Below are 11,790 nucleotides of genomic sequence, written 5' to 3'. Positions count from 1 at the left end.
CTCTGGCTGAACAGGATGAAATTGTACATAATCTTTTTGTGTTGAAGAGTAAGGAAGCTTTAGCTACACAGTAGTTCATACATATTTTAAAAGGTGGCATCTGGTTTTGCTTTTCTAGCAGGCCACTAAAACCGTGAAATGCAGCAGCACAACCAGCAATGTACCTGGGTGAAATAATTACTTTTCAAAGAGATTGGAAAGCAATTAATCCACTCTTGTTAATTCATTGCTATCACTATGTGTAATTCAACCTGTGGAATCCAGTAACCATATAATCTTTAAAGGGGTTGTCTAAGATAATTATGTTTTTTAGTTGTTAAAAAAAAATAGAACTAATACTTTCCTTACTACTTCTCTGCACTCCAGTGCAGCTCCTTCTGTCACCACCACCTCTGTTGGTACATGAAGATGTTGTGATGTCAGTGCACACCAACTACAACCTGCAAATCAGGTCAATATTGGGCTGTAGCGGCCGCAAGCTGTCGATGCACTACAAAATAGTGAAATAATATCAGCGGACTGTATTCCATAGGGCTACGTTTCAGCTTCAACTGAAGCCTTTCTCAAGCAACAGGTATTGTACAGCAAGTGCTTTAAATAGAAAATACATCCATACATTAATACATTGCATTAATTGTAGTTCAGTGCATAATTCATTGTTGAATTCCATATATAAGTATTTACAAAATTCATGTATTTTTAGATTAAAAACTTTCTCATATGATGTTCATGTCCTTTGATGCACTTGCTCTATGTATGGGAAACATGTCTTATCATGCACTGGGCACTTTTCATCTATTGTAAAAATATATGAATTTTATAAATATGTATAAATGGACTTCAACGATGAGTTATTCACAGAATAACTATTAATGCGCTGTTGCCTGTTGCTTAAGAAAGGCATCAGTTAAAGCTGAAACATAGCACTATGGAATAAAGTCCGCTGATATTTTTCACTATTTTGGTGTGCTGCCATTTCTTTCTTTTTATATACATATGGAATTTCGTCAGGTTCCATTGGCGTGCACCTTGACATAACTCTTTTTGTTGTTTTTTGGCTGTGCAGCAGTGTATTTTTGCATATGTATACATATAAATATATATATTATATATGTATACATATGTCTGAATCGTACTGGCAGAATAATAAAGGTAACATGTTATTTTTGCCAAAATTTGTGTTCTTTTTCATCCTCTCCATAAAGAGTTATAAAATTCAATCAAAAAATTAAAGGCACCCCAAAAAGTACAACTTGTTTTGCAAAAAGAAGGCCCTCAACCAGCGACATGCATGATAAAGAAAAAAGTTATGGCTTTTAGAAGGCCAAAACTAATCCTGTTAGGGTTAACCATTCTTGTCTATGTTCTTTGGATCACTATGTAGAACCTATTTTATTTGGCCTCAGTCTAATTTTCTTCAAACATATTTGTAATCCTAAAATTCAAAAAATCCTATATCCCGTATTGTAAATGCCATAATGGAAAAAAAAACATCCAATTTCACTATATTGTCATCTGTAAAAATATGTGCAAAAAGTGTGTAATGGTTGTGCAGTTCCCAAAATGGAATTAATGCAAACATTGGCTTGTCCTGCAAAAAACAACACCATGTACAGTTCCATACACAGAAGTTTGAAAATTTACTGGTGTCATAATATGACACACCGAAGCAAAGACAACACAATGGAGGAGATTTATCAATGTGTCGCAAATTACAACAGTGCAAAGTGAACCAGATTCATCACTGTCTGATTCTGGATGAAATCTGAAATAGTACAAATCTGTTGAGAGGTCCTTATGAGGCGTATTATCTATTAGGTGGTCTAGTTTATGTGGCGCACAGACTTTTTTCTATCAGGCCACAGCCCTTTTCCATAGATATTGGAAAAGTGCCTAAAATGGTCTAATAAATGCTTTAATTACTCAATAAACTGAACTTGTGCGCTCAAAAAGGATTAAAGAATGTAATTATTTTGTCAGCCATATGAAAGATTGCTTGTTGCACATTGCATCATTTGGAAAATATATAGCAACTGATCTATCTTGTGTTACTCACTAGTTTTTTCCATGCAACATATTAAAAAAGTCAGTTTCTGGCATCAGCCACCAAAGTTTCAACTTTCTGGCAGTTTATGTCCTGCTCACCACTTCAGAAAAATTGAACAGAGCAGAGAAGGAAACAAATGTATTCAAGGCACCAGTGGGGCAGGTAATTACTCACAAAGCTTACTGATTACATTTACAAAAAACTAAAAACTTTTTTATATGGAATAATATTGGAAAATAGTTAGTTTCACTATTTCAGTCAAAATTTTGTAGTGGAGGTCTGGAAGGACGCTATACCCTTGATCTGTCAGAACTCGTCCGATGGGCCAGACGGATATAGAGAGGGTAGAGGAAGAGACAAGAGGCGCTGACCTCGTGAAATATGTAATAAAATAGATAGGTTACTGTAGTGAAAGTTGCTCACCTTATTAAAGATAAAAAGCGCATATATGGTCCCATGTAGCAGCCAACAGTCTCCTGGTTGTAAACAGTTTCCGATCCGGAGTATGGGGTTGCAGAGATATATATTGGGAGTCCCCAGTGGAAGACAGGAGAGAATCCGGCGCTTCAGGAAAAAAACCTCTAGGAACCAATGTGCATAGTTCCAAAAATGAAGGTTTTTAGTTTATCAGGTATAAAATACATAAAAGGATTTAAAAAACAATTCTTACAATGCATTTTGGCTCAGTACATGATACCTGACGAAGGCTCATGTACTGAGCTGAAACGCTTTGTAACCATTGTTTTTTTAAATCCTTTTATATATTTTATACTTGATAAACTAAAAACCTTCATTTTTGGAACTATGCACATCACTTCCTAGAGGTTTTTTTCCCGAAGCACCGGATTCTCTCCTGTCTTCCACTGGGGACTCCCAATATATATCTCAGTCAAAATTTTGTGCAATATTATTAGTAGTATAAAGTATATTGATTTTCTAGCACAATAAAATAAGTAGTTTGCCAAAAATAATATTTGTGTTGCCATGCTCTGAGAGCATTAAGCCTTTTATTTCCAGGCCTTTTTTCAGCATGAGACATAATTTCAAAACATTTTTTGAGAGTATTGTATATACTCAAGTATAAACCGACCCAAGTATAAGCAGAGGTACCCAGTTTTAACACAAAAAACTGGGAAAACCTATTGACTCGAGTATAAGCCAAGGTTGGGAAATGCATTGGTCACAGGCTTCCAGTATATAGCCTGCCAGCCCCTTTAGTATATAGCCAGCCCCCTGTAGTATACAGCCTGTCAGCCCCCTGTAGTATACAGCCTGCCAGCCCCCTGTAGTATACAGCCTGCCAGCCCCCTGTAGTATACAGCCTGCCAGCCCCCTGTAGTATACAGCCTGCCAGCCCCCTGTAGTATACAGCCCGCCAGCCCCCTGTAGTATACAGCCTGTCAGCCCCCTGTAGTATACAGCCTGTCAGCCCCCTGTAGTATACAGCCTGCCAGCCCCCTGTAGTATACAGCTTGACAGCTCCCTGTAGTATACAGCTTGACAGCCCCCTGTAGTATATAGCTTGACAGCCCCCTGTAGTATATAGCTTGACAGCCCCCTGTAGTATATAGCTTGACAGCCCCTGTAGTATACAGCCTGCCAGCCCCTGTAGTAAAAAAAAATAATTAACACTGTACTCACCTTTCTTAAATGGGTTTATCTTTGCAAGAAGAACGGACACCAATTTACACAGGTTATTTTCTGATATACAGCTTGGAGAAGGGGAAGGACGCTCCATCCTGTCATTAGATGCCGTTAAGGCCGAGTGGCGCAGACGATATCTTGATGACCATACAGAAACCAGAGGATACTTTGGTAGATATTGTAAATTTAATGATTAAATTCGGTCAGTTCTCGGGCCTCAAAATAAATTGGGAAAAGACGGTCTTGCTCCCCCTGGATGGGGAAATTTCTGAGCTAGGGCTGCAAATGGATGTACTCAGCAGTGATGGCGCTTTTAAATACCTGGGGGTGATGGTAACTGCAGATCCCGCCAGGTATTTGGAACTGAACATCATTCTAATTTTAAATAAGATGCGACACAACATCTCTATTTGGCAGAAAATGCCATTCTCAAGAGCGGATAGGGTAGGTTTGATAAAAATGATATTGTTACCACAACTGTTATATCCCTTAGCTGTTTGCCCGGTCTTGATACCAAAAAAGATAAATGGATAAATTCACTGTTGACTGAGCTGATATGGAACAGGAAAAGGGCAAGGATGAAGCTTTCTAACCTGTTCAGAACGGTAGAGCAAGGGGGCTTGGGGATCCCATGGATGTTCGGCTATTTCTTAGCAGCCCAACTCAGGTTTTTAGTAAGTAGACGTAGTTGTAGTGCATTTGATAGATTAATTAAGTTGAGTACAGGATATAGAGACTCAATGTTCACGCTATTAGAGAGTGGGGAACTTACACAAGGGGTATACAAAGGGTTAGCTATTGCCACACTCTGGGATAGAAGTTGGAACGCACTTAAAGGGATTCTGAATTTTAAGGGGATTTTTTCATTCACACCGATTTGGGATAATTTTCATTTTGAAAAATTTTGAAATATCACCAATAAGGAATATTGGAGTCAGAGGGGATTGAACTCTCCCTCTCACAAATATGTACAGACACACGGATATTAAATGTAGAAGAAATGAGGTTACAATTCGGGGAAGGTGATAGGGCTTTTTATTTTAAATACCTTCAATTGTATTACGCCTATCAGAGATCAGGCGATAAGAGTAGATTTATGGTAGGAACAAATAGTTGTATAGAATTTCTGAGAAACACCTTGATCACGAAGAAAGTTATTTCACGTATTTATAAATTATTTTACATGCCAGGGCTGCAAAGGGAGTGATTTCATCCTGTAATAAATGGGTAAAGGAGATTGGACAGGTTTCTAATGAATTTTGGAAAAGCTGCTATAGAGGAATCTTCTGTTCATCTATTTCCTGGAACCACAGAATGACCCAGTTCAATTTTGTGCATTAACTATACTACACCCCCAAGCCATTATTTAATATGAATTTGAAAGCAAACTCCACATGTTGCCGATGTGCGGAAGAAGGAGCTGACTTTATACATGTAGCCTGGTCCTGCCTAAAAATAGATGCCTTTTGGAGGGGAGTCTGTCATTTTATAAATAACGAATTCTCTATAGCTCTTCCCGGGATTCCGCAAGTGGCTATTCTTGGGGTATTTGAAGTCAGTAGACAAAAATATGGTATAAGACAAGTAATTAGCAAGATCCTGTTTTTGGCCAGACTATGAATTGCAAAAAAAATGGGGAAGCACGCAAAGCCCATCCCATTCAGAATGGATTGAGAGGATAAGAAAGGTAAAAGCCTGGGAAAGGAATATCTATTCAAGAAGGGGGGCTCTGCGCACCTGGGAAAAGATCTGGTTGGTAGGGGGGCAAAGGTTCCAGGAGCTCTGGGGTGCCTGAATTTCCCCAGTTGTGGTGCGTTTTCTTCCTTTTTTTTAATTCTTTCTTCTTCTTCTTCTCTTTCTCTCCTCCGGCTGGGTCGGGATTTGTAGGGGTTGGTATAGGGGTTGGGTTCTCTGCCTTCTTTTTGTGTTGTATAAAAAGGGACTGTTCATTAATGATGATAGCCTGTCAGCCCCCTGTAGAATATAGCTTGCCAGCCCCCATAGTATATAGCCTGCCAGCCCCCATAGTATATAGCCTGCCAGCCCCTTCCGATTCCGCCTCGGGTCCTTCCGCTCCTTTTCGGCTACCCTTCTGGATGTTCCACTCCTCTCCGGGTATTCGCGTTCGGCCGGCACACAAAATTACGCCAGCCACTTGCCGACGTGTTTGTGAGGTGCCGACATTGCAAGGGGACCCGAAGAGGAGCAGAACTTCCCGAAGAGGAGCCGAAGGACCCGAGGCGGCACCGGAGCATTGGAAGAAGAAGAGGAGCTATGGGAGACATCGGAAAGCTGAGTACAGTGTAAAAAATTTTTTATAGACTTAAGTATAAGCCAAGTCTATATTCGAGAATATACGGTAAATGTATTTTGTTTATTATATATTTTAGATTATATATTTATGTACATGTTTTTGTACATTTTTATTTTTAGACCGTTCAGTGAGGATTGGTAAGTTTTTTCCAAGAAGACAGCAGCAGCAATATCTGGCTATGAAAAAAATAATTTTTATTAGCATCACAAATCAATTAAAGGAAATCTACTATTAAAATCCATCATGATAAACCAGGGGCAATTACTCATATCCATGCACCGTGACTGTGATAATCTTCTTATATTTTGTCTCAATAGCCTTCTTTCTTCTAAAATCAACTTATTATGCTAATGAGTCAGAAGGGCTCTGGGCAGAATTACCAAACCTCTTTTGCGCCATTGCTTTACAGGCTGAGCCACAGTCACTGTGCCTTGATCTATGAGTTTAAAAAGTCAGATGACCTATCATCATTATTAGTAGTACACATTACAGATTTGGTATCAGAATATGGCAAAGTAAATTGCCATATTTGGTCAATATTCACATTTTTTTGCCTGAACAATGCTGTGTGAATATAAACTAACACTGGTAACAACTGGTTAGAATTCATTCACATTGAGTGTATTCTATTATTTTATGCTGTAATGAGCAATTTTAGTAAGAAATCCCTGTCATTCAGCTAATGTTTGGCAAGAATAGATGTGTGTATTATAATGATGGCTCACCATGTTCCAGGACACAGATGGCATCTGTTTAACCTTCAAAAAGGTCTCCTGTGATTATAACAGGAAGCAGAATAGAAAGGATTGCAGCATGCTGAGGATTATTACATGGCATTGTTACCATACATTCTTTGGGGAGGACTACAACGAGTAATGAGCTGGCTCTAAATTATTTTCTTTTTCTTTACTTTATACCATTTAAAAGGGTAGCCACTATGCTTTCTGTAATGTGTGTGGAAGTGTGGGGCAGGATATTAAGTACCGTATATGCTTGAGTATAATTTTACCACAAAAAACTGGGGAAACCTATTGACTTGAGTATAAGCCTCCTGCTCCCTAGTATCTACCCAGCCAACCCAGCCTCCTGCCCCCGTATACAGCCTGCCTCAGGCCTCCAGTATACAGGCTGTCTGCCAGTCTCCAGTAAACAGCCTGTCTGCCAGTTCCCAGTATACAGCCCGCCCCCAGTATACAGCCTGCCTGCCAGCCCCGTACATAGCCCGCCTGCCTCTGGTGGGACTTAAAAAAATAAAGTGTAAACTCACCTTTCCGGTGCCCCTCGTAGGTCTTCTCTTCTTCTGTCGGCAGCAGGAGGTCTGTGCACACCGGCCGGCGCAGACTAGGATGTCGGCCGCCGCTGACATCATAGTTTGCGGTGACCGGCGTGCACAGACCTGCCACTGCCAACGGAACAAGAGAAGACTTGCGGAGGGTGTCAAAAAGGTCAGTTTTTACTTTTTCTTGACTCGAGTATAAGCCCATTTTGAGTTATTTAGCACATAAACTGTATCTGCTTTGTAAACTCAAGGTTATGTTATACAGGGTATAGTTTGTGTTCATTGAGATGATCCAGGAATTGACATCATGTTTTATTTATATTATTCGTAATGTTTGCACCGATCATTAAAAACCCCATGTATTCCAAGACATGAAAATAATACTTTACTGCTTACGTGTTTCTATATAGCGTATATACTCGAGTATAAGCCGACCCGAGTATAAGCCGAGACCCCTAATTTTACCACCAAAAACTGGGAAAACCTATTGACTCGATTATAAGCCCAGCCTGCCCCGTGTAGTATACAGACAGCCCCCACTAGTATAAAGCTAGCCCAGCCTGCCCCATGTAGTATACAGCATGCCCCCACTAGTATACAGCCAGCCCAGCCTGCCCCGTGTAGTATACAGTCTGCCCCCACTAGTATACAGCGAACCCAGCGCTGCTACCCCGATGTTCGCGCGTCTCCTATTCTGTCTTCTATGTTCTTCTGTCTTCCTTAATATCCTGCAGGGCGGCGCCAAGCATCGGGGGAGCAGCGCTGTGCATCGGGGCCGCCAGAGGGTGAGTATATAAGATTTTTTTTTCATTTTTTTTTTAAGTGCTGGGCTGGCTATTGACTCGTGTATAAGCCAAGTTTTTCAGCACAAAAAATGTGCTGAAAATCCTCAACTCGGCTTATACACAAGTATATACGGTAGATATTTTTGTCACAATAAGTTATCCCCTAACAAAGGACTTACTGACTGTTGGGGGTCCTAGTAGAATGTAGAGTCATGTCGAGTTTAATCAGTCAAGTAAGTATCTTCACTTGGCTATCTCCAGGGGCCCTAGGTGCAAAATATGGTGGGGGCCCCCATTGAATGTAGTCCAGACAGGGAACAGCAATCACTATATACCCCTACTCAGCAATAACTATATACAGCCTCCCCAGTATTCACTATATACAGCCCCCAGACATCACTATGTACACCTCTCAGCAACCACTATATACAGCTTCCCCAGCAACCACTAAATATAGCTCCCCCAGCAATCACTATATACAGCCCCCCAGCAATCACTATATACAGCCCCACCAGCAATCACTATATACAGCCCCACCAGCAATCACTATATGCAGCCCCCTATAATAACTTTATACACCCCCTATAATTATATACACTTCCCCTATAATAACTACATACATCCCCGTATAATAACTATAAACACCCCCTATATTAACTATATACAGCCCCCTATAATAACTATATACAACCCCCTATAATAACTATATACAGCCTCCCTGTAATAAATAACTATATTCAGACTCCTATTATTGCTATATACACCGCCCATAATAAATATATACAATCACCTTATAATAACTATATACAGTCCTAGATAAAATACTAAAATTGTACTTACCTTCCATCGTTCCCCTGATTTGAGCCGTCCGCATTTTCCCTCGCAGGGTCATGGTGTATTTCGGATGTAAATAAATATGGTGGAGCCCTGCTACAGGCAGCGCTGTGACGTCCCATGCTGCAACGCCACACTCTGCGCCATCTTTGTTTACAACCGATCGTCTATGGCACCACATCGGCGGGATTCAGCACGGGGAACCCAGAGCCAAATACACTGCAACCGCCCGAGTCGCCCACATTGTTGGGAACCCCGGGGAGCATGCCCTGGGCGCCTGCCCTATGATCCGTCTCTGGCTATGTCTATCAGTGTGAAGAATATGATTATTCAGAAATGTCTATGATCAGGATTCAGGGGTAGTGGACCCACTGTACCACTGCAGACAATGACGTATGCCGACACCTGGGACAGAGTCTAAGTGGTACCTGGTTTTCACCAGAGCCCGGGCAAAGTGGGTTGGACTTGTTGCAGCGTGGTACCACCAGGTCACTCCACAGGCGCTACTTTGTCCATGGTGGCGGCAAAGGCAAGGTACAGAGTCAGGCGGCAGAATCGTGGTTGGGGACAGGCAGGAGGTTGAGTCAGGCAGTACAGGATCAACGTCAGAGGCAGAGCAGAAGGTCCATGCAGGAGAGGAGAAGCGAGATCAGGAATATATTCGGGATCAGAACGGGAAATCAGTCTAAACACAGTAGGTATGGGACACAGCTTTCTCAATGGCATGGAAGCACAAAGATCCAGCAGGTCATGAGGGGCGAGGTTGGCAATATATTAGATTGGCATTTGGCCAGCGCCAATTATTGGTGTGCTGGGTTTTTAAATCTTGAGAAGCCGGCACTCGCACCCTAGGAGGCAGCACTGGATCGAGGACAGGTGAGTGAGCCTGCCGCACAGCTGAGGGAGCACAGGGAAACACACCGGTGCGCCTTCGACCCAAGAAGACGGTCGCAGGAGCTCCCGTGACATCCATTAAGGACAAAACCTGAGTTAAATAGAATGGAGAAATCAGGTAGGGCGAATTAAGAAATATGAAGCTATCTTAAAGCCTTATGAGGAAGATACGACAGCCAAGAGAAAAGGGCAAGGGTATTAATCCTGTCCTGGTGGTCCATTTAGAATGGATATATTTAAATAATTATCTGTGTAGGGTGTTTTTTTTTTTTCACTATTTTTTGTCTCGTCTGTGCTGGATTTGGGGTGGGGGGTAGGAGGGCAAGTTAATACGGTAGGTAAATGTTTTTTCACATCAATATCAATTTTCTTGTGGCGCACCACGTGCCTCGGTTATATAAATGCGACTGGCAGCATTTAAAGAGTTAATAACATGGGGGGTGAGATAACCGCCAAACCCAGACTTATGGTTAGGGTCTGCTCATCACTAAAAATAACACCTTTACCTTACCTCCCAACCGTCCAGGATTCGGCGGGACAGTCCCAATTTTCTGGGCACTGTCCTGCCATCATGGGTGGCTGGAAGAATGTCCCAGGCTGCCCCATTATTCCCCGGTTTGTCTTGGAGGACTAAAGGCTACAGGAGTAGGCTGGAGGACAGAGGGCCACAGGAGGAGGCTGGAGGACAGAAAGCCACAGAAGGAGGCTGCGGGACAGGAGGAGGATAGAGGACAAGGGGCTACTGGAGGAGGTTGGGGGACAGGGGGCTGCTAGAGGAGGCTGGGGAACAAGAGGAGGATAGAGGACACGGGGCTGCTGGAGGAGGGACAGGAGAAGGACAGAGGACAGGGGGCTTCTGTAGGAGGCTTGGGGACAGGGGGCTGCTTGAGGACAGGAAGATGCTGGAGGAGGCTGGGGTACAGGAGACTACAGGAGGAGGCTGGAGGACAGGAGAGCACAGGAGGAGGAAGATAGAGAACAGGGGCCATACCATGTGAGGGGGGGTGGGGGTAGGAGTACAAATAGTATTATATGTAAGGGAGGATATTAAAGAGAGGTTTTGTATGTTGTAGAGTTGCATTAGGGGTATTTTACAGGTCTATGGGGAGTTGGCCAAAGTAAGGGCCATCAAGGTCAATATTATACTATGATTGTGGGTGGGACAATGTGATGGGTTTTAAAAAAGGCGGAGTTTTTTTTTGTCCATCTTTCACTTGCCCAAAAGTTGGGAGGTATGTCTTTACTGCTCTAGTAGTAAGAAAATGGGGTTGTGCTGTGAGTTGCAGGTTAATGCAATCACAAAATTGTACTCACAAGAATAGTCTGCTGGGACCCACAGCGATCATTAAATGACCCCCAAGTGTTAGCAAGAGTTATAGATAAATATGGGGCTGGTGCTTTGTACAAACCATTCATTTCTGTGGGACTTCTGAGACCACCATCTCCTGCAGCCCACATAAGTGTATTCAGTGTTGGCAATGTAGGTGACCGTCCATCAATTCACATACAACATTTAAGGGAACTTGCTGCCCCCATTAACCGGATTGCTACTTGTCCCAGCAGTTAGACCCCCAATGTTCAGATACTTATCCCCTATAAAATGTAAAAGGTAGGACAACCTCTTTTAGATATATGTGCAGACCATGCTTATGTTTTGAGACTACAGTGATCTCCCATAGTATCAGACTGCAATAACACACTATTTAACCATACACTTAAGTAAATTTTAAGTAAATTGGTGGCTGATGGCTGGTTCAAGCAGCAAAATTTTTATTTATTAAATTATTTTATATTGCTCCCTTATAAAGAATGGCTGGACCATTGTACAACCTCGTCATCCTCATAGACTGTAGTAAGCTCTTGTGATCAGGGCCCTCACTCCTATTGTACCATATGACTGTTTGTTCTGTGTAATGTAATATTATGTTTGTTCAAATGAGAAGAAAACAGTAAAGCTGGCACTCACCCATAAAAATCCAATCCTGCTGCTTTT

This window comes from Engystomops pustulosus, chromosome 3 (genome assembly GCF_040894005.1).
Source record: "Engystomops pustulosus chromosome 3, aEngPut4.maternal, whole genome shotgun sequence".
Lineage (NCBI taxonomy): Eukaryota > Metazoa > Chordata > Amphibia > Anura > Leptodactylidae > Engystomops > Engystomops pustulosus.
Note: the sequence above shows the minus strand (reverse complement) of the source record.